The sequence below is a fragment of the Cupressus sempervirens genome, chromosome 2 (assembly GCF_028749045.1).
Source record: "Cupressus sempervirens isolate cs-2001-9-10 chromosome 2, ASM2874904v1, whole genome shotgun sequence".
Taxonomy (NCBI): Eukaryota; Viridiplantae; Streptophyta; class Pinopsida; order Cupressales; family Cupressaceae; genus Cupressus; species Cupressus sempervirens.
This window is the reverse complement of record NC_143119.1, coordinates 73,944,488-73,963,278: the sequence shown is the minus strand read 5'-3', so window position 1 is coordinate 73,963,278 and position 18,791 is coordinate 73,944,488. Positions and strand designations below refer to the sequence as shown.

Here is an 18,791-nt window from a genome sequence, read left to right as displayed (position 1 = left end):
TCTATCAGGATCATTTGGATTAAGTCATAGCCTGTATCATTTGACAACGAAGAGTACTAATTTGAAGGAACTAAAGTCACACTCAATTATCTCATCCAAAATGCCATACTATCATTTTTTAGACTCTTGAGGATGTAAGTCATTTCTAGATGAAATATTAGTCACTTGAAAGACTGCAGTTATTCCTGAATCACAAGTTTTCTTCGTGTCATCCAACACTTTGACGCGAATTTTTTGACCATTACAGAACATAGCCTTGTGGTGTTTAACCTGCATGAATATGTGAAACATATCAAAATTATTGTATCATGAGTTGATAAACATACGGGTGATTAATAAATTTGTGCGTACCTAGAAATCTCTTGAACCACGTGCTAAATCTATTTCCTTTGCGTAACATTGGAATCTCCATTACGATGAGCTTCTTTAACCAATGAAGATACACCTTCCCATGTTAATGTGCAACCAGAATGTTGACATCGTTCAATCCATACTGTCATCCAATCAAGATTGTTTGCAATATACAAATGTAGTGCATCCCACTCTCGAGCACCTGTACAAAAAAAAAATAGACAACTTACAACCGATTTATTTTGAAGATTAAGAAATAATTTATTACAATAACATCTTATAATTTATTACCTCTCACTTTCCTCAATGTACCTTTCCCCATCAAGTACTCCCCTTCTAATTTTTTAAAAGGCTCGAGATCCCAAATGCGATCTACATGGATATTTGATGCAAACTTAGGAAGATATTCAGTAATGTACACCATAGTCTGGTATACCATATATCCCTCTACCATAGAACCCTCAGGATGTGCTCTTTGTCGAACCAAAGCCTTCAAAGATTTCAAATGCCTCTCAACCATCCACATTGACCTAGTGTGTATAGGTCCACACAATTCAATCTCCTCAACTAGGTGTATGAGGTAGTGTTCCTGTGCATTGAAAAAAGTTGGAGGTAGACACTTTTGCATTTCACACAGTAAATGAGGAATTCTTCTCTTCCAATAGTTTATATCTTCTTTATGGATTTCTTTAGATGACAACCACCTACATTAAGAGATTCAAGTCACAAAAAAAATATAGATATGAGACTTTAGAAAATAATATACAATAGATTACATAGCAAGAAAAAGAAATCACGAATATAATAAATATATACAACAAATTGACAGATATTATTGCTTACCTCATATATTTTCCAAGATCGTATATCACTTGTTTGATGTTATTGTTGAAGTTCTCTGGGAGAGATAGAGGAAGCACGTACTGCAGTAATTATAAACCAATCATTTCATTGTTTTCTAACATAACATAATGAACAATTCATGTAGTTTATGAATATATTGTAAATACAGAAGAACATAACTTACCTTGACGAAAGTATGCCAATCATGCGTTTTGAGCCTTGGCCCAAATTCACTTTTTTTTGATATGAGATTGTTTATGTCCGCAGCAAATCCTGTGGGAAATCGAATTTTTCGTATGACTTCTTTTATGGCATCACTTTGCTGCTCCATTAATAACCATGGAAGGGCACTTATATTAATCTGATCTCTGTTGCTATTTGAGTGAATGAAATTTTTCAATGCATGATTGGATTCATGTATGTCATTACAAATTTTGACAATTTTTTCTTTGTCACGCCTTCCATCCAATATTTTCCACAATGTCTCTGTTATATTCTTTCCAATATGCATAGTATCAAACAAATGCACAATTTGTAAGTGCTTGTAGTAGGGCAACCTACTAAATTGTCTGGGATAGCTTTTTAGTCCCTTTGGAAGGTTGTCAGTATTGCCTTGACGACCTTCATGATCATCAATTACACAATTAGTCAACAAAAATCACAATAGAAATATATAAATTACAAACATAAACCATTAGGTGGAACGGCATTACCTCGACGATTAATTCTATTATATTCCAACTTCCATAGGCGAGGTGTCATTCTTCGTGGCTTTGATGTAGTCTCTTCTTTCCCATTGAAAAGATGTTTTTTCGTACTTCGATACTTATGATTCCTGTGGAGGAAGTGTCTACACTCATCAAACACCTACTTTCCTAAACTTTTTGAATGACGAGATTTCATCTTTGGACCACAAACTGGACATGCAAATTTTCCCTTTATTTGAAGACCTACAAGATAATGATGTAATTGGATTATTAAATATGTTGATTTTTATAATTAGAATTATTGTGCGCAACTTGAATTCACTATAACATACCACAAAAATGTGTTAGCCCTAGGGCATCATGTATTGTCCATGCAATTATTGCATGGAATTGAAATTTTCTTTGTCGTATTGGTCTAGACACGTCATACATAGTGACACCATTCCATAACTCCACCAACTCGTCGATAAGAGGCTCAATGTATACATTCATATCTTTTAATTGATATTTACCTACTTGAATGAATAGTAACATTACATAGTTATTGTGACCGTTTTACTACAAGATTTGTAAGTACATGTAAATTAATAATTATCAAATGATAAGATACCTGGAACAATCATTACCAACATAATGTGCTCCCTCTTTATTGACATCCATGGAGGAATGTTATTGTTGATAACAAAAACAGGCCACACCGAGTAAACAGATCTGATCTCTCCAAATGGATTGACACCGTTCGCTGCCAATGAAAGCCTGAGATTATGAGGTTCTTCTTTGAAGTGTTGCCACTTTTCCTCTATGTGCATAAATGCTAAACCATCTGCAAGGATTCGAATAATGTCATCTCGACTTCTATTGCGTGCATGATAATCCATAAATTGAGCCAAGCTACTACACCTGAATAATTATCGCATCCGTGGAATAATGGGGATGTAACGAAGAACCTTTTGAGGCACCTTTTTTGTTAGTCGATCTGTTCGATATCTACTCGTATGACATACAGGGCATTGTGTTGCAAATTCATGTTCTTTATAATATATAATATGATCATTGGGACAAGCATGTATTGCTTCATACTCCATTCCAATATCTTTCATAACAGTAGTTAATTCTCGATATGAGCGAGGTAGAATATTTGATGATGGTAACAGAAACTCACCTATCAATCTACAAAAAAAAATATAAGTTGTTAATATAAACAATATTAGTGGTACATTATTCACCCTTTGTTAACTATAAAGACATATATGGCATACCTTAACATACGGGACATTGTTATGTTGGATAAACCATTCATAACCTTCAAGTTCAACAACAACAATACAACAGAGAGAAGAGTTGTTTGGGAGTCTTTGTATAGGGGCTCGTATGCCTTCTGAAGTAGAGGTACATCGAGGCTATCATCATCATCATCATCATCATTAGATACGCTTGGACTAGATGTGTCATGGATCAATGTATTTATACCATCCTCTTCAATTGTGTTTTCTAGCGCATGATCGTCATCTTCCATGGGATCATTATCTTCACCTTGGATATTTGCACCTCCATGTTCCTCCACTTCAAAAACCATATTCTTCGGATTGTTGTGGTTCATATCATGTACTTCGCTGGGAAGATCAACCTATATAAAATTGATTAACATAAATAAACCATGATCATCAACTCATCATCAAGTGATTTCATATGTATATAAATTGTTAAAATGATATAATGAACGACTTACCAATGGATGATAGTCATGCCCCCCTTCAATGTGACCATTCTCCCTACAATGTCTCTTAACTGTTTTGATTAGCAGTCTTCTACGGTTTAAGCCCTTACAAATATTGCAAGGACAATAACATTTTCCATCACCTTTTCTTTTCAAGTTAGACCACAATCTAGCGATTGTCTCCCTATTTTGTTCTTCACTTATATTATCTGACATGATCGTTCTTTGCAGGAAGCAAAAATTGGGCTATGAAAACTTCGGTCTACTGCAACTTTCAAAAACTAAGCAAAATTGTCGAAAGTACACAAATCTTCTTAGACCTAGCTAAATACTTTAATATTTTAAAAATACTTTCTTTGACTTTATTCCTAAGATTATTTGTAAAACTTTGACCAACCACCTGAAGGTCTTATTTCAAGAGACCTTACAACATTAAGCCACTAAAAGCAATTTCAAAACATATAAGCTAAAAGTCTAGTTAAAATATACATTAGAATAAAAAAAAACAATTTTCATACCCGAGCGCGCGACTATAACTTGTGCAACGGCCTTCTTGCTTAGCTGTAGAAGCTCTCCAGCAATCAAATTATACAAACTACAAGGCCTAACAAAAATTTCAAATCATATAAGCTACAAGTCTAGTTAAAATATACATTAGATTAGATTCAACAATAGCAAGTAATGTTATTCAGAATTAGATTCAACAAACCTTAGCAGTGTAAATAGCCATCTCCTCTAAACTGGACTCCAAACACGAGGGGGCATTCACATACTCTTCCCCTAAAGGTATCCTGAAGAACAAAAGTCAGTATTCTTGAGTTTGTGAATTGCACCTCAAGATGAATGAAGCTTAAAAGGAATGATCATTGTTTTCATACATTCAAATCAGGATGTAATATTTATTCATAAGTATATACCTTGCGAGCACTTAAAATTGTTGTTATATGTGTTGCGGGAAAAGAAGAAGTTTATACTTATGTGTACAGATGCACTTCCTGTATGCGATCCAAAGCTTGAATGTTATCAAGTGTGTCCAATGATGGGGAGAGACCTTCGTGCAAGCAGAAGATCTGCAATGAAACAAAAGAAAAGAAAATTTTCTTATAGTAAGAACAAGTTTGTTGTGCTACACAGGGTACCAACAAAATAGTGTATAATATCTTTTTCTTTACCTGGCTTTCAATTCAGCATGAGAGCCTTTAATAGAAAATTCAAGTTGATAACATATATATAATTTTTCCATAACTAGATTTTATTTTGACCAGGTTGGGCCAGATGATCTTGTGGAGATCTCTGGAATATTTCTTCCTATGCCTTACACAAGCTTTCGAGCCATGCAAGCAGGTTTGGTGGCTGATACATACCTGGAAACGATGTCAATTACTCATTTCAAGAAAAGATACGAGGAGTGAGTTTTAGCTTTTCGTATGTCATTAAATTTTCTCTTTCTTGTTTTGTAAGGACTTCTATTTTTCCAGACATGATCCTCATTTCATATAAGAAATACCATCAGTGAAGCTATATCACACTTTATGCTAAGACCAATAGGGGAATAGTAAAAATAGATTTGATCAAATGTCAAAATCATTCCTAATAGAAAAAGTGATTACATTTTTAGGCAGCAGGATGGTTTAACTACTATATTCATTAATAACTGAAAAATTGTTTACAAGGCTTGTATATGAGCTAACCTTGGTTATTGACACATTAACATCAGCTATAATGACATTAAGCAGTATTTTTGAATTACTTAAACTTCTCTTGGCCTGGTATTTTGGTGGCCTAGTATTTTGGTGGAAACATTTGCTTGTTGATTTGAAGGCTAATAGGTCTATTAGTATGGCAGCTTAAACTTGCATGGACTAATTCAATTGTCTTGATAGGGTTCAAACTTAGATATTGATCTTATTGTTTTCGCATGTTGCAAATTTTGATAATAAGCTCGTGACATTGAAAAGTCTCAAACTTGATATGAGACTAGTTCTGACAGATCTCAACTTTTCATAATGAGCTTGTTATTTTGATAAATCTCAATCAGGGACTAGTTTTGCCCATTGCTGCAATTTGACAAAATGACCAAACATCGTTATCCAGTATGAGTAGCCAGCATGATTCTAGAGTAACTCTGTATTATCAGTGAAGAAAATATCAAAAATCACAAATTGGGTACAATCAGTATGTTATGGAGGGACATGTCTCCAGTTAAATTTGCCACACAAGTTATCTAAATAGCCTTAAATAATTGGAGTAAATTAACAAGAACCAACATCATCATATTGTAACAGGTCAACAAATCAGTTTGATTAACTCCTTCCCTATCTTGTAAATGGAAGCATATTAAAAGTTCCTTCTTCCTCAATTCTCCCATCCTTTCTTGTCCCCACTTTTCTTCCTCTTGCCCTTCTGCACCCTGCAACCACTTCTTAGGTTTGCCCATGTAAAACCTCTCCTCATCCATGCTCTGTTATAAGCTCTATTTATCTTTACGCTCTACTATTGAAGAACAATCAGGTTTGACACTTTTAAAAATGTCTCTGCCCCTACCGAGACCATTGTGGGTTTGTGATCCATGTCCTACTGCTCTTCAACTACTTCCTTGCACTCAAGCTTCTTGGGCATTTCAGTAACTGTTTTTTTTTCCCACCAAATAAAGATGAGGGAAAGCCTTCCTCTGTGAAGTTTCTTGTTTTTTTTTTCTCTTCCTGGCACAATCTATAGCCACGTGCTCTGTTTGAAAACATTTTCTGCTATTTCGTCATAATCCAGCAGTTGCACCTAAATGCCTTTTGCAATTTTCAAATATGGATCTGCTAGATGAGCTTTTGCCATATCCATCTCAACCAGAATGCAAGCATAAATGGTATGAAGGATGCCTAAAGAGTCTTTGTCCATGTCTAAAAATCTAGCCAGGGTGTTAGATGCCAAAAAGCCTCAAAAGAGGAAGATAAACTAGTATTGCAGGGAGTGAGTTAGAAGTCTAACCAGATATCTTGTTGAAGGATTCAGTGAGAAGGTTAAAAGGTGGGTACCAAGGATTCAACAATAATAGATGCTTATCCTCTTAGCTCCATTGATTCTCACACACAAATTTCTTCCCATCTCACATATCCACCTCAAAAATCTCTCATGTCCAAGGGTAAAGTTGCATATCTCCTTCCAGAAAGGAGCTCCAACTCCAATATCTATTTGTTCAGTTCACCAAGGCCTGGCCAAAAACCTTTGAATCTCACTATCAATTCCATCTCTATAAAAATCTTTTTGCAATTTAACCAAACACATTTGCCAAACCATTGAGATTTAGTACTTGCATAAGCAATCAATCTGTATTTGGACTAGGTCTATGATTCCAAGAACTATAATTGTACTTTTTTTCATAAGATGGAGCCTGTGAATTGCTGCCGAGCACACAAGTCAATAGTCACGTGGCCTTTCATTGGAACATTTTGGTAGATATTAATTGGTAATAAGCTTCTGTGATTTATGTAACTGTAATCTTGTGTTATATCTTACCGATTTACCTTTTTTTTTTTAAATAGTGTTTATTCCTTTGCACTCTAGGTATGTTCTGCAAGGTGATGAACAAGAACAAATCGAAAGGCTAGCTGAGGATGGGGACATTTACAACAAGCTTGCACGTTCTTTGGCTCCAGAAATATTTGTTCATGAGGATGTTAAGAAAGCTCTATTGCTTCTACTTGTGGGTGCTCCCACTAAGAAACTGAAGGATGGTATGAAGGTATGATTGATGAATTTCAAATGGTAGCATCCCTATAAGTTAAGATTATGAACTGTTCATTATTACAACTGATGGATTTCTATTATATTTCATGTATTCTTGGTTGGATAAGTTACCCTTGTTTTTGATGCAGTAGGTGTGACCTTAATAGTACAACTGGTTGTAGCTAGAGCCAAATATCTACCGACTCACATCAATTCCAATTGTTTCTACTCAAGGAACTGTATAGCTAATTTTCATTGAATTCACAGATTAGGGGCGATTTGCATGTCTTCTTGATGGGAGATCCTGGAGTAGCAAAAAGTCAGCTGTTGAAACACATGGTCAGTGTGGCACCTCTTGGAGTTTATACCACTGGGCGAGGAAGCAGCGATGTAGGTCTCACAGCTGCTGTTCAAAGGGACCCAGTTACAAATGAGATGGTTCTTGAGGGTGGTGCCCTAGTATGAGTAATTCAATGTATTGACCTGTTAATGGCATTGTAATTGTGGGTTGGGATGTTAGTCAAATGTTCTGTAAGGCTGATCATGGAAGGCATAGCTAATATCTGTATTTGGTACATATAGAGCTACTGAAGTAACATTTCAATTTTTTGTGGGATGAATCAGGTTCTTGCAGATATGGGTATATGTGCTATTGATGAATTTGACAAAATGGATGAGACAGACCGTACTGCTATTCATGAAGTGATGGAGCAACAGACTGTGAGTATTGCAAAGGCAGGCATAACAACCTCTTTAAATGCAAGAACTGCAGTTCTAGCTGTTGCTAATCCTGCCTGGTATGAATTGAATCATTGATCTCTAATCTGGTTTAATGTCAAAATGAATTGTTAAATCTTAGATTCTTGAAACCTTCAGGCCAGTGTGAAGGGTATTTATGCTCAAATTCTATAAGAACGAGGGATTATTAATTTGAACTGCTGAATACATTTCATACCATTTCCAAATTAGCAGCATATTGAGTGACAAATTTGTTACAGTTTTTCCCCTTTTGATTGCTTCAATTTTCTTTCTTGTGATCTGACACTTGTAACTGCGACAGGGGTTGGTATGATCTCCGAAGAACTCCTGCAGAAAATATCAATCTTCCTTCGGCATTGCTTTCCCGTTTTGACTTAATGTGACTGATACTTGACAAAGCTGACATGGATAGTGATTTGGAAATGGCTAGACACGTCTTATATGTGCACCAAAAGTGCAAGCCACCTCCTTTGGGTTTTGCTCCTCTTGATTCATCCATACTAAGGTGAGTAATTGACTGATCCTTAGATTCTAATTCTTCAACTTACATACTATAATTTTGACTGCATTAATTACATTCTCACGAGTTATTTTCACTAGGGCATATATAGCAGCTGCAAGAAGAACGGTGCCTTTTGTACCCAAAGATTTAACAGAGTACATTGCCAGTGCATATGCTGCCATGAGGCAAGAGGAAGCACAGAGTGATGCGCCACATTCTTACACCACAACAAGAACACTTTTAAGCATTCTTCAAATCTCAATGGTACTAAGATTCTAATAAATAGTACATTTGTGTAACCATATCACTTTTAAGCATTCTTCGAATCTCAATGGTACTAAGATTCTAATAAATAGTACATTTGTGTAACCATTTATAGTCTCTAAGATGACATTGTTTTTTAATTTATGTTCATATACTTAAATAAGTTGATGTTTGGGTTTGTACATCATGACCTTTTTCCAAGACAAGAAGATTATGAAAGAAAATTGAAAGAGTGAGCTTATACAAGTTGTCTACCTGTCTAGAATTTTCGGTCTTCCCGTATCTATTCATCTCTAGCTCATTCTTGCAATTTTCTACCATTATCTTCATATTCTAACTTTCATTGTGTATGTTACTAAATTATATTGATTTTTGAAAGATTTCAACAATTCCATAAAATATATTAATAGGTCAAATATCCTTGATGATTATTACGCATCTAAGATCTTTGACTGTACCATTATTATAACATCATATTGAATCCAGCTGTATGAAGGTAAGCTCTATGCATACGAAGGAGGATAAATGCATTTGTCATAGAAAAAGACGAGTCACTAAAAATAAGTGATAGTTTTCATAAAGGTCTATATTGGTTGCAGGAAATCGGAACAAATAGAAAGAATGTGTATATGCATGAATTTTCAATGTATTGAGGAGCTTTACCTTTGCTACTTACATTTTCCATGTATATACATGAATTTTCAATGCCCTGGCCCTCTCAATGCTGCCGAAGTGATCTCCCGAGCACGCGCCTTTCCTTTCACAAGAACCCTGTGTCGCGCGATTTCATGAAAATGAGGGTTTTTCACCTTTTTTTTTCTCTTATATCCCGCTGGCGTCGCAATTGCAACGCCTATAATCGCAATTGCGACAAAATCGGGCTAAAATTGAAAAAAAAAAGCCAAAAACACATTACCTTTTCTTGTCGTCACAAATTAACGTCGCAAATTGAGGTCTAATGTATTAGTGAGGGTTTACGAAAATAGACACAACATAACTCAACACTTGATAAATACCTTGCAAGATCTGATGAAATGGTTTTGAATTGCTACTCAAATCTTTCTGCAATCACTTTTTGATGAATTTCTTGATAACCTCTATCTCTCCTTGCTCTTTCTTGATCAAATACCCTTTTGGACTACTATAATTAATGTTGAGTTCTTACACGATTGTAAGCTCGACATCAACCAATTTTAGGCTCTCTCGGCATCCATTAGCATTTTATTCATTCAGAAACCATTACAAGCTCAACATCAACTAGCTAGTCTGTTAGCTAGACATCCTCCAATATTTCACTCGACATTCATAGGAAACTTTTCATGCTCGGAAGTAACATGAAAAACTTAAAGATTTTTCTTTGATTCCTAATAACATCTTGCATATTTATTCATGCTTATGTAGACTTTTCAATACTAAGTTCTTTTGGAAGTAATATATGATATAACTTATGAATATCAGTGCCACATGCCTCTTGATTGCTTAGTTTGATGAGGTGTGATCACCTGACCCATTGGGTGAAGTGATCCGTTTTCCATTTGATGTGCTACAATCATCCTTTTTCTTTCATGTCTTTCTCATTTCATTTTTGACATTTTCAACATCTACCTTGCCTTTGCCTTTATCAAACTCACAAATTGGTGCCTTTGACCTCGTTGGACAATATCGACTGATGTGACCAATCTTTAAACAGCTAAAACACGTGGTTTGACTCAACCACCTTTGTAGTCACCTCTGAAGTGTGTTCTAATACAATTTTCAGGAACATGTCCATATTCTTGACAATAATGACAACTATACCTTGTATTATAATCCTAGTTATAAGAGTTTCCATTATTCCTTACCTTTGTTTTCCTGTTTGATGACCACATGGGTTTGGATTTGCACTCAAAAGCTCTATGTCCATACTTCTGATAGTTGTAACAATATCCTTGAAATCTTTGTGTGTGCATGGTCATAGTTCTGCATTCATGTTCTTGATGACCTTGTTTGTTGCACTTATGACATTGAACCATGCTTTTATGCTTGACATTCTGATTTTTAGTCCTGCTCTTACATATATTAGCAGTATGCCCTTTCTTACCACAATTATGAAAAGTATGTTTAGAGTTCTTACCTTTGTTGTTCCTTTCTTCAGCATTTTTGGATGATTCTCCTTCTTTAGTACTTGTGTATCCCGGTCTAGATGTATCATTGTTGGATCTCAAGGATCTCAATAATTGCTCAAAGTATTTGATGGCTTCATTAAGTTTATTAAAAATTTCATAAAATTCCTTTTCACTTTTTAGGTCACTCTTCAATTACTCATTTTGTAGTTTCAATGTTGTTATCTCAATGTCCTTGATATTCAATTCATAGTTGGCATTCATCATTTGACTCAAAGTATCCAATTGCATGTTGGAAATCTTAGTTAGCTTCGATGATTTTTCTTCTAGTATGCTAGTCAAAATTATTTTGTCTTCTTCAATCATGGCTTTATCTTCCATAGCTTTCTTCTTCTGTTCAATCACTTCACATATCAGTATGGCTTGTGATTCTTGCTCCAACTTGAAGTTCCTAATTTCTTCAGCTTGGACTCTATTCTTTTCCATTAGATTTGCAATTGCTATATCAAATTTATTTGTGTCTCCATTAGCAAATAGCTTAGCAATGCCCATTTCTTTGTATTGTGTGTCATTCTCCTCAATAGCAATTTCCTTCCTTCTCTTCAAAGATTTCTTTACTTTTTCTCTTGCTTCATCTAGTTGATGTAGAATGAGTTGTATTTCAATTTCTTTATTCTCAATGATCTTTCCAAACTTGTAGACTTCCATTTTCAAGATCTTTCCTCAAAGCTATGAAGCTTCATTTTTAGAGAACTAGGCTCTGATACCAATTCTTGGAATTACAATAAAAAGGTAAACTTCTGGGGGGGGGAGGGGGGTGAATCAATAGTTCAAGCTTTGACCCTTAAAACATTCACCACACATCCATCTCATACATTTAATAAGTAAACTAAAATACTGTGTAAAACGTGTAAATCTAAAACATCTAAACAAGTAAACATTCACACATATATGACACCAAATATGATTACCCATAAACCCTCCAATGAGAAGGTAAAGTTGGGGTGAGGATGATATCCACAAATCTTCACTACTACAGTAATAAAGTGTATCCAATGAAAGTTAAAATGTTTGATCATGAGACATGATCTACCTTGTGAAAGGTTTGCCCTGTTAAAGGCTTACAAAGACTGTTAGGTCTCACCCTGTTAAAGGATTTCAATGTAGCCTCTTAGGACTACTTTGTTAAGAGATTCAACTAATTCACCTACTAAAATGACTCAGCATTGATCTTGTAGTTAGCATTTGATTGCTTGATGATAGATCACCTCTAAACTAATGTACTCTTGATCCTTCTTGATAAAATGTCTCATTGTTATATGTTTTTCCTTTCCTTTGTTCTCCTTTAACTAATTTTGCAATGATCTTTCAATTCACAATTCCTTAGTCACTGTGAATGCTTTGTTTGTGCATGCAAACTTCTCTCTTTGCTCCTTCATACACCTTGGAAAGTTTAGGGTTTTTCCTCCTTAAAAAGACTTAGGTGACTTAAGGTTAGGTATGAATCAACAACTGTGATTCATCCATTTTGCTACTTAATCCTTCCCTTTTCCTAATTGGCTAGATGCAATTCATAGGGATTCCAAATTAAGATTCATCCTTATCTCCAAAATATTGTATTTCAATCTTTAAGTCGGCTCAAAAATGATTTACATAGTTGTTTGTGCCAATACAAACAACTTTGACAAAACTGTCTTACTTGGCATCTAAAGTCTCTGATGCTATACATATATTCTCTTCTATATTGTGACTCAACATCTGTATCACTTGGCATGCTCTGCTTACTCGGCTCCTAAATCACTCAACATACATTGTTTGCTTGGTACTTGAGTGACTCAGTGCATGAGTGGCTTGACACTCATTGTGGACTCGGCATGCACGATTATATTCGTGTTGTGCTCGGCATGTACTACTTGTTTGGCATGAATTAAGTAAATGAATTAAGTGTGTAGACACTCATTAGTCAAAACCAATCTGAGATCAGCAATAACATCGTATGTTTATGGTTTCACAAATAATTATAATACCAATTGTCAATTGTATAATGTATTTTAGAATTAATATCAAACACATGCTTGAGTAATTTGCTTTTGTGCATATCGTAAGGTTTAGTTTTCATTATTCAAACTTGGATTTCTATAGTGTACACAAATTACCAATCCAAGGACCAAGATAAAATAAAAGCAATGGAGTTGTGAGCATCAAAAACCTAGTATTCTTAGATAACTCATAACATCACATAGAATAGTTATCAATTAGAGTTTCAACTTTCCAGGTAAGATCTTGATTCGTGAACACATTTTTTACTGATAGTTTAGTAACTAGTATTGGTTGTAAAATTTAGGGTTTAATTTCCAATATATCGTGCATTGTAAGCCTTAATTGTTTACTTTTTAGTGGTTGGGTAACTTGAAAAGTTAAAAATTACAAATACAATTTAGGGTTTAAATGTTATTCATGTCTGTAAATTATAATTTGTGTTTGTGTATAGTTCTATAAATTTTTTAACTATGACAAAAACATACAAAAGGAGTGGCACTGATAGTGGAATTACAACCCAAAAGAAAATACAGGGGTCCCAGAAACTAGTTTTTCACATGCACAAACTTGTTAAAACATCAGATTTTACTGATGAATTCCATGATATTTTGGATTTTGTTATCTATGGAAGGAGTATTAAGGCAATCAAATATGCAATTGAAGATAAGTGAAATGATGCACAAAAAGAATCAAAATATATTAAATTGAACATCATGATAGGGTGCATTGTAAACAAAGTTGCAATGTGGACTGGTCAAATTGACCACTTGGCATTCCCTTAAGTATTCCCTTGTCCAAAATTTGTAATAGTTTTTGCGGAAAACTATGATAAAAAAAAAAAAGCAATTGTGAATCAAAATACACAGGAGGTAATTTTGTCTATCATGTAGAGTGAATTTGGTAGACTATTAGACCCAGGGTTTGAAGAACAAAACCCAACCCACATTGACTTGGAAAAGCTGGCAAAAACATATGATAAGTTAAGTTCGGATAAAAAAAATTGTTATATTAGAGGGTTAGTAGACACATTCAATCTGCCTCATGATCATAAAACTCCCTACAAATTAGATTTTTTTTTTTGCAGTGGGTTCAGGATATTGTATCTCTGCTATCAATGTGTTTAGGTTTCAAAAGCAACAAGAAAGTGGGTGCCAACATTTTGGAAATAATTTTCAATATTCATTATCTAAAACAACTCGTAAGATATAATTATATTGGGTACATTGTACATCACATGAGCAAACAATTGTTAATGGTTAAAAGAGGGGAAAACCCGCTATCAAAGAAGACATTTAGGTACAAGACCTACTTGTGTTATCTTCTATTATCAAAGCATCGTCACATTTTTGAAACAAACAAGCTTTAACTTAATTTTGGTGAACCAATATTTGAATGGACATATGTGATTAGGATTGGTGATCCCCAAGGGAACTAAAACCACTTTGTAGACTTCTTTTTGGCACCACTTTATCATAAAATTGCAGGCACTTCAATGCCTAGATTGCCTATGTCTTGTAAATGATTAATTCAACTGGGAAGTCAAATTCAGTTGGTTGATTGGTATTTTATGGAAGAGTACACTGTATTAAGATTTTATGATTCAGTTGCAGAACCCTAAAAACTTCCTATACATGTGACAGAGAGGGTATTTGCATTGGAATATGTACGACAGATGGAAAGTACAGATGTATTGTTTCATGGTTAGCAAAAGAAAACCATTTTTCCTTCCTTGCCTTTCGAATGTAGAGGGTTCACATTTGAGAGAAGAGCATTTAATGTGGTACAAGTATTTTTTGTAGTTTTTAAATTTGATGTTGCCAGGCACTGACAATATGACTCACTAAACATAATTGGTATAAAGCTTGTACAAAATGAGAACTTCGCAAGCAAATGTCAACATGAGAGTGTGTCATTGATTGAAAGATTTAAAAATATGGACTCATGGGAAGAGGTCAAAATCGAGATGGAAGAATGCTCTAGTGAATATAATATTTCAATATAAGAATTGTCAGCACAAATTAAATAATTGCACAAATACAAAGAAAAAGTGCAACTCGTGACATCCTACAATTTTGACTAGAAAGAAGATCATCCAAGTAAAAAACATCTTCCAGATGCCATAAATCATAACTATGCAGCTACAAAGTGGTGTCGATAAGAAATTAATGTGTTTTGGGAGATGAGGAAGAATCTTGGCGAGCCAAACACCTCTGCAGTTTTTGAAGACTTGCCTGAGGATGAAACATTTAGCAAATTATGGGATAATGAGTATCCAGATGCAACAAAAACACAACGTGATGTAGTTGATGAAGGTAATTAGTATGAGGTTTGTAAGGATCCTTCATTCATAGCCATAGGCAGTGCCACCAATTCCATTGAATCCACTGCTCCAAGTAGTAGTACATTTGATTCAACTAGATAATATGTTGTACTTAATTAATAGACAAGGGGAAAATATGGCATAGGGGAAAATTTGATAGAAAAAAGGGTTATCTAGGTGATAGTTGGTTGGGCATAATAGGTCAAGGAAATTGGTATCCACTCCCAGTACTAGATGTACCAAAACGTGGTCATAAACCAAACATTGGAGATGAGTCAGATGACCCATCAAGTTCAAAAAAAGGTGAACCTAGGCAGTTTTTCATCTGAGGTGGATATATAACCTCCCAAGATGTTCCTCTAGAAAAGGTACAATGCGACTAAAATTTGAAAAGATCCTTACCCCTGGAGTTGAAGGTCACTGTGCAAAGAAGCAAAAGGTTTTAGATACTAATACTGATGCCAGGCTTAACTCCCTCAACACAAAACCTTGAGAATATTCCAAAAACTCCACTGGTTAGTGGTAGTAGGATTAGGAAGGGGTGATGCCATTAGTATTAGTAATCCTCAAAGTGCAATTATTACAAACTCAAGCATTGGTGGAGACAAGTACAATATTGCAAGTGCTCTTTCTCCTTTCAAGCATTGTATTGTATCAACAGACCCAAATTTTGAATTCAATAATTTTGTATCAAATTTTTAAGAAACCACAAAGATGAATAGAAAAAATAATAAGGCATTCAAGAAGGATGTACTTGAGGTGGTATATTCTCAAGAACCTGCATCGAGTAGGATATTTCCAACATATAACATGAATAAAGAAATAATGGAGTTTATGATTGTTTGTCCCCCATGGCTAGATAATAATCCACCAGAGAGTGAGAAAAATCCATCTGATTTTCATGTTAGCACACTATCTATGGATTTATCTGAACTACAAAATGTGGACAAAGTCAACGTGGCAAAAAAAGACCAACTTTGTGGTTTATAGTTCATTGTTGAAGGTGAAGAGAGAGAAAAAAGGGTTGGAGAAGGCAATTGAAAAGTTAAAAGCAGACTTGGAAAATGTGAAGGCAAAGGAGAAAGCATCAGATAGCAGGTGTAAAGAAATAGAGAAAAGGATTACAAGTGCTTCCTCTCATGGACCAAGTGCACAGCCTCAACCAGAAAATATGGAGGCATAAATGAAAATTTTGATGGAACAATTGGAAGAAAACAATAAAAAGCTATCTGATGTAAATGTAGAGAGAGAAACAGAACTTGAGATGTTGAAGGAACAATTGGAACAGAGCAATAAGAAACTCATTGATACTCTGAACCATGTTAATATGGAAGCGGATGAAAAATTCAAAGAGCTCGAAAACAAATTGCAAGAAACAAATTAAAAACTTGAGAATGAAAGAGCATATGTAGTAGATATTTTCAAAAAGTTGGAGTCTAGTGGACATACAATTAGTAACATAAATAAGAAATTCAACAATGAGAAGGAAAAATCAAAACAATGGGAAGAGAAAGCAGAGGAAATAAAGAAACATAGTGAAAATCAGTTGTCACAAATGGTGCAAGAGGTATAGAAGGCTAATAAAACAATCAAAAACTTTGAGAACAACTTGTTTGACTCAAATGAAAAAATTAAAAATTTAGTCAAGCTAATTAAAGAAAAAATGTGGGGGAAATTATGGCAAATACCAATAGGTTGTGTGATTGGTTTGAATTGCATCAAAGTTTTTGAGCTATTTATGGGAGTATCAAAGAGAAAATTGAGAAGAACAATGACCTTTTAAGCTCAAGAAGATTGCAAGATAGATTATACACATAATCAACACACATAGTGATAGGTATTTGACCACAAGGAGTTCATGATTGCATTAATGCATCAGTAAAGTTGTCAGCTATCATTCAAAAATGTCATAATATAAGTAAAGGAGAGGAATATTTGAACTCAATTGGGAGAAAACTCACCAACATGGATGACAAAGAAAAATTAATGATAAGTCTTAGTTTTCCTACTCCTTGCTCTAGTAATTCATCAATGACATTCATTGGCAAGGAAGCTTACCAAAAAGAGTTGGAGGCAAAAATGATGTCTGAAGTAGTCAAGTTTCCTTAGGATTCAACTCCTGAAGGCATTTTGAATTGCATCAAACCATTAGCAAATTTGAATGCACTATTGGCTATAGCATTGCTTTCAAGTAAATCTTCCAAATATGGAAGTCTGACAAAGTTAAAGGTCATCTATTATAACATAACAAATGTTAAAACACCAAATGAAGAAAACTTCAACATCCTAAAAAAGTTGACCCAATCTTCAGTCATATCATAAGACATCCATCAAGCATCAGAGTATGTGACACTTGGAAAGTGATTTTAATCATCTTTCTAGTGTTTACTTTGTTTCTATTTGTAATTGTTTGATATGATTTTAAAGTTTGAACTTTATTTCTTGAACAAGATAAATGTAGTAGAATTAAAATGTTATTTTGCTTACTAGGCCTATCAAATGCAAAGGCAAAAAATGTTTCTTCTACTGAATTTGATGCTAGTCTAAGACTCTTCCCATGAGGCAAAATGACCTGAAGTTGTTGTTGCTCCCTTATTTCTATCTTTGTATAGAAAGGAATTCAAGCTCATTTGCTAAATGTTATATTTGTAAATTTAGTACTTTTAACTCATGATTATGAAATTGGGCATTCAAATTTAACTTTTTCAAATTGAATTTTATCATTTGAATTGCTATATTTTCACCAAAATCATCAAGGATTGTCATTGTACCATAACAACATATCATATGAGCATAATAATACAAATAAAAAATAATAGTAATGGTAAAATTTGAATGAATCTTGATTAATGAATCATGGCATCATCTAACTTAAAATATACTTGTTTGTTTGACATTAGACATTTAAAACATGATATTATGCATGATAGATGAATCATGATTAGATTTAGAATTGACACATCATAGCATAACTAATAAACTTGCCACATCATCTGAATCTTTTGATTCCTTAGCATCAAGTTCAAACAATCTATCATGAAGGATTTGAGCAAATACACACAAAAAATCCACGAAGCCCTCGAATACCTGCATGTAGAAAACCTGTCGCAGAGAAGAAAAAGATAAGAAGAGGCAAGGATTTGCTCTAAAAATATGCAAATTGTATTCTTAGCTAAAGAAAAGATGTAGATTATCACAAAAGATCAATTCTTATAAAAAGAGATCAAAACTTGAAATGGTAACCTAAAAAGTTACAAAGGGTAACCTAAAAGGTAAAAGCCATTTAATAATTACTAATTAATTATTAAATAGTAGTGCATAAAGTGAAATCTTAAGAAGGAAGAAAAGGTAATTTAATTAATAAAATTAAATTAACCTTTTTCTCTAACACCCCCCCTTAAGATGAGAAAAAATGCAATTACAAATAATGCAAAAAAAGCAAGGAAACTATAATGCAATGCTAAAA

The 18,791-nt window shown here is 34.2% G+C and overlaps 1 pseudogene; it reads left to right on the top strand.

The window, feature by feature from the left end:
- The first annotated feature begins 4,874 nt into the window (after positions 1–4,874).
- On the top strand, positions 4,875–14,623 carry LOC149571105 (DNA replication licensing factor MCM7-like; annotated as a pseudogene).
- Positions 14,624–18,791: the final 4,168 nt, after the last annotated feature.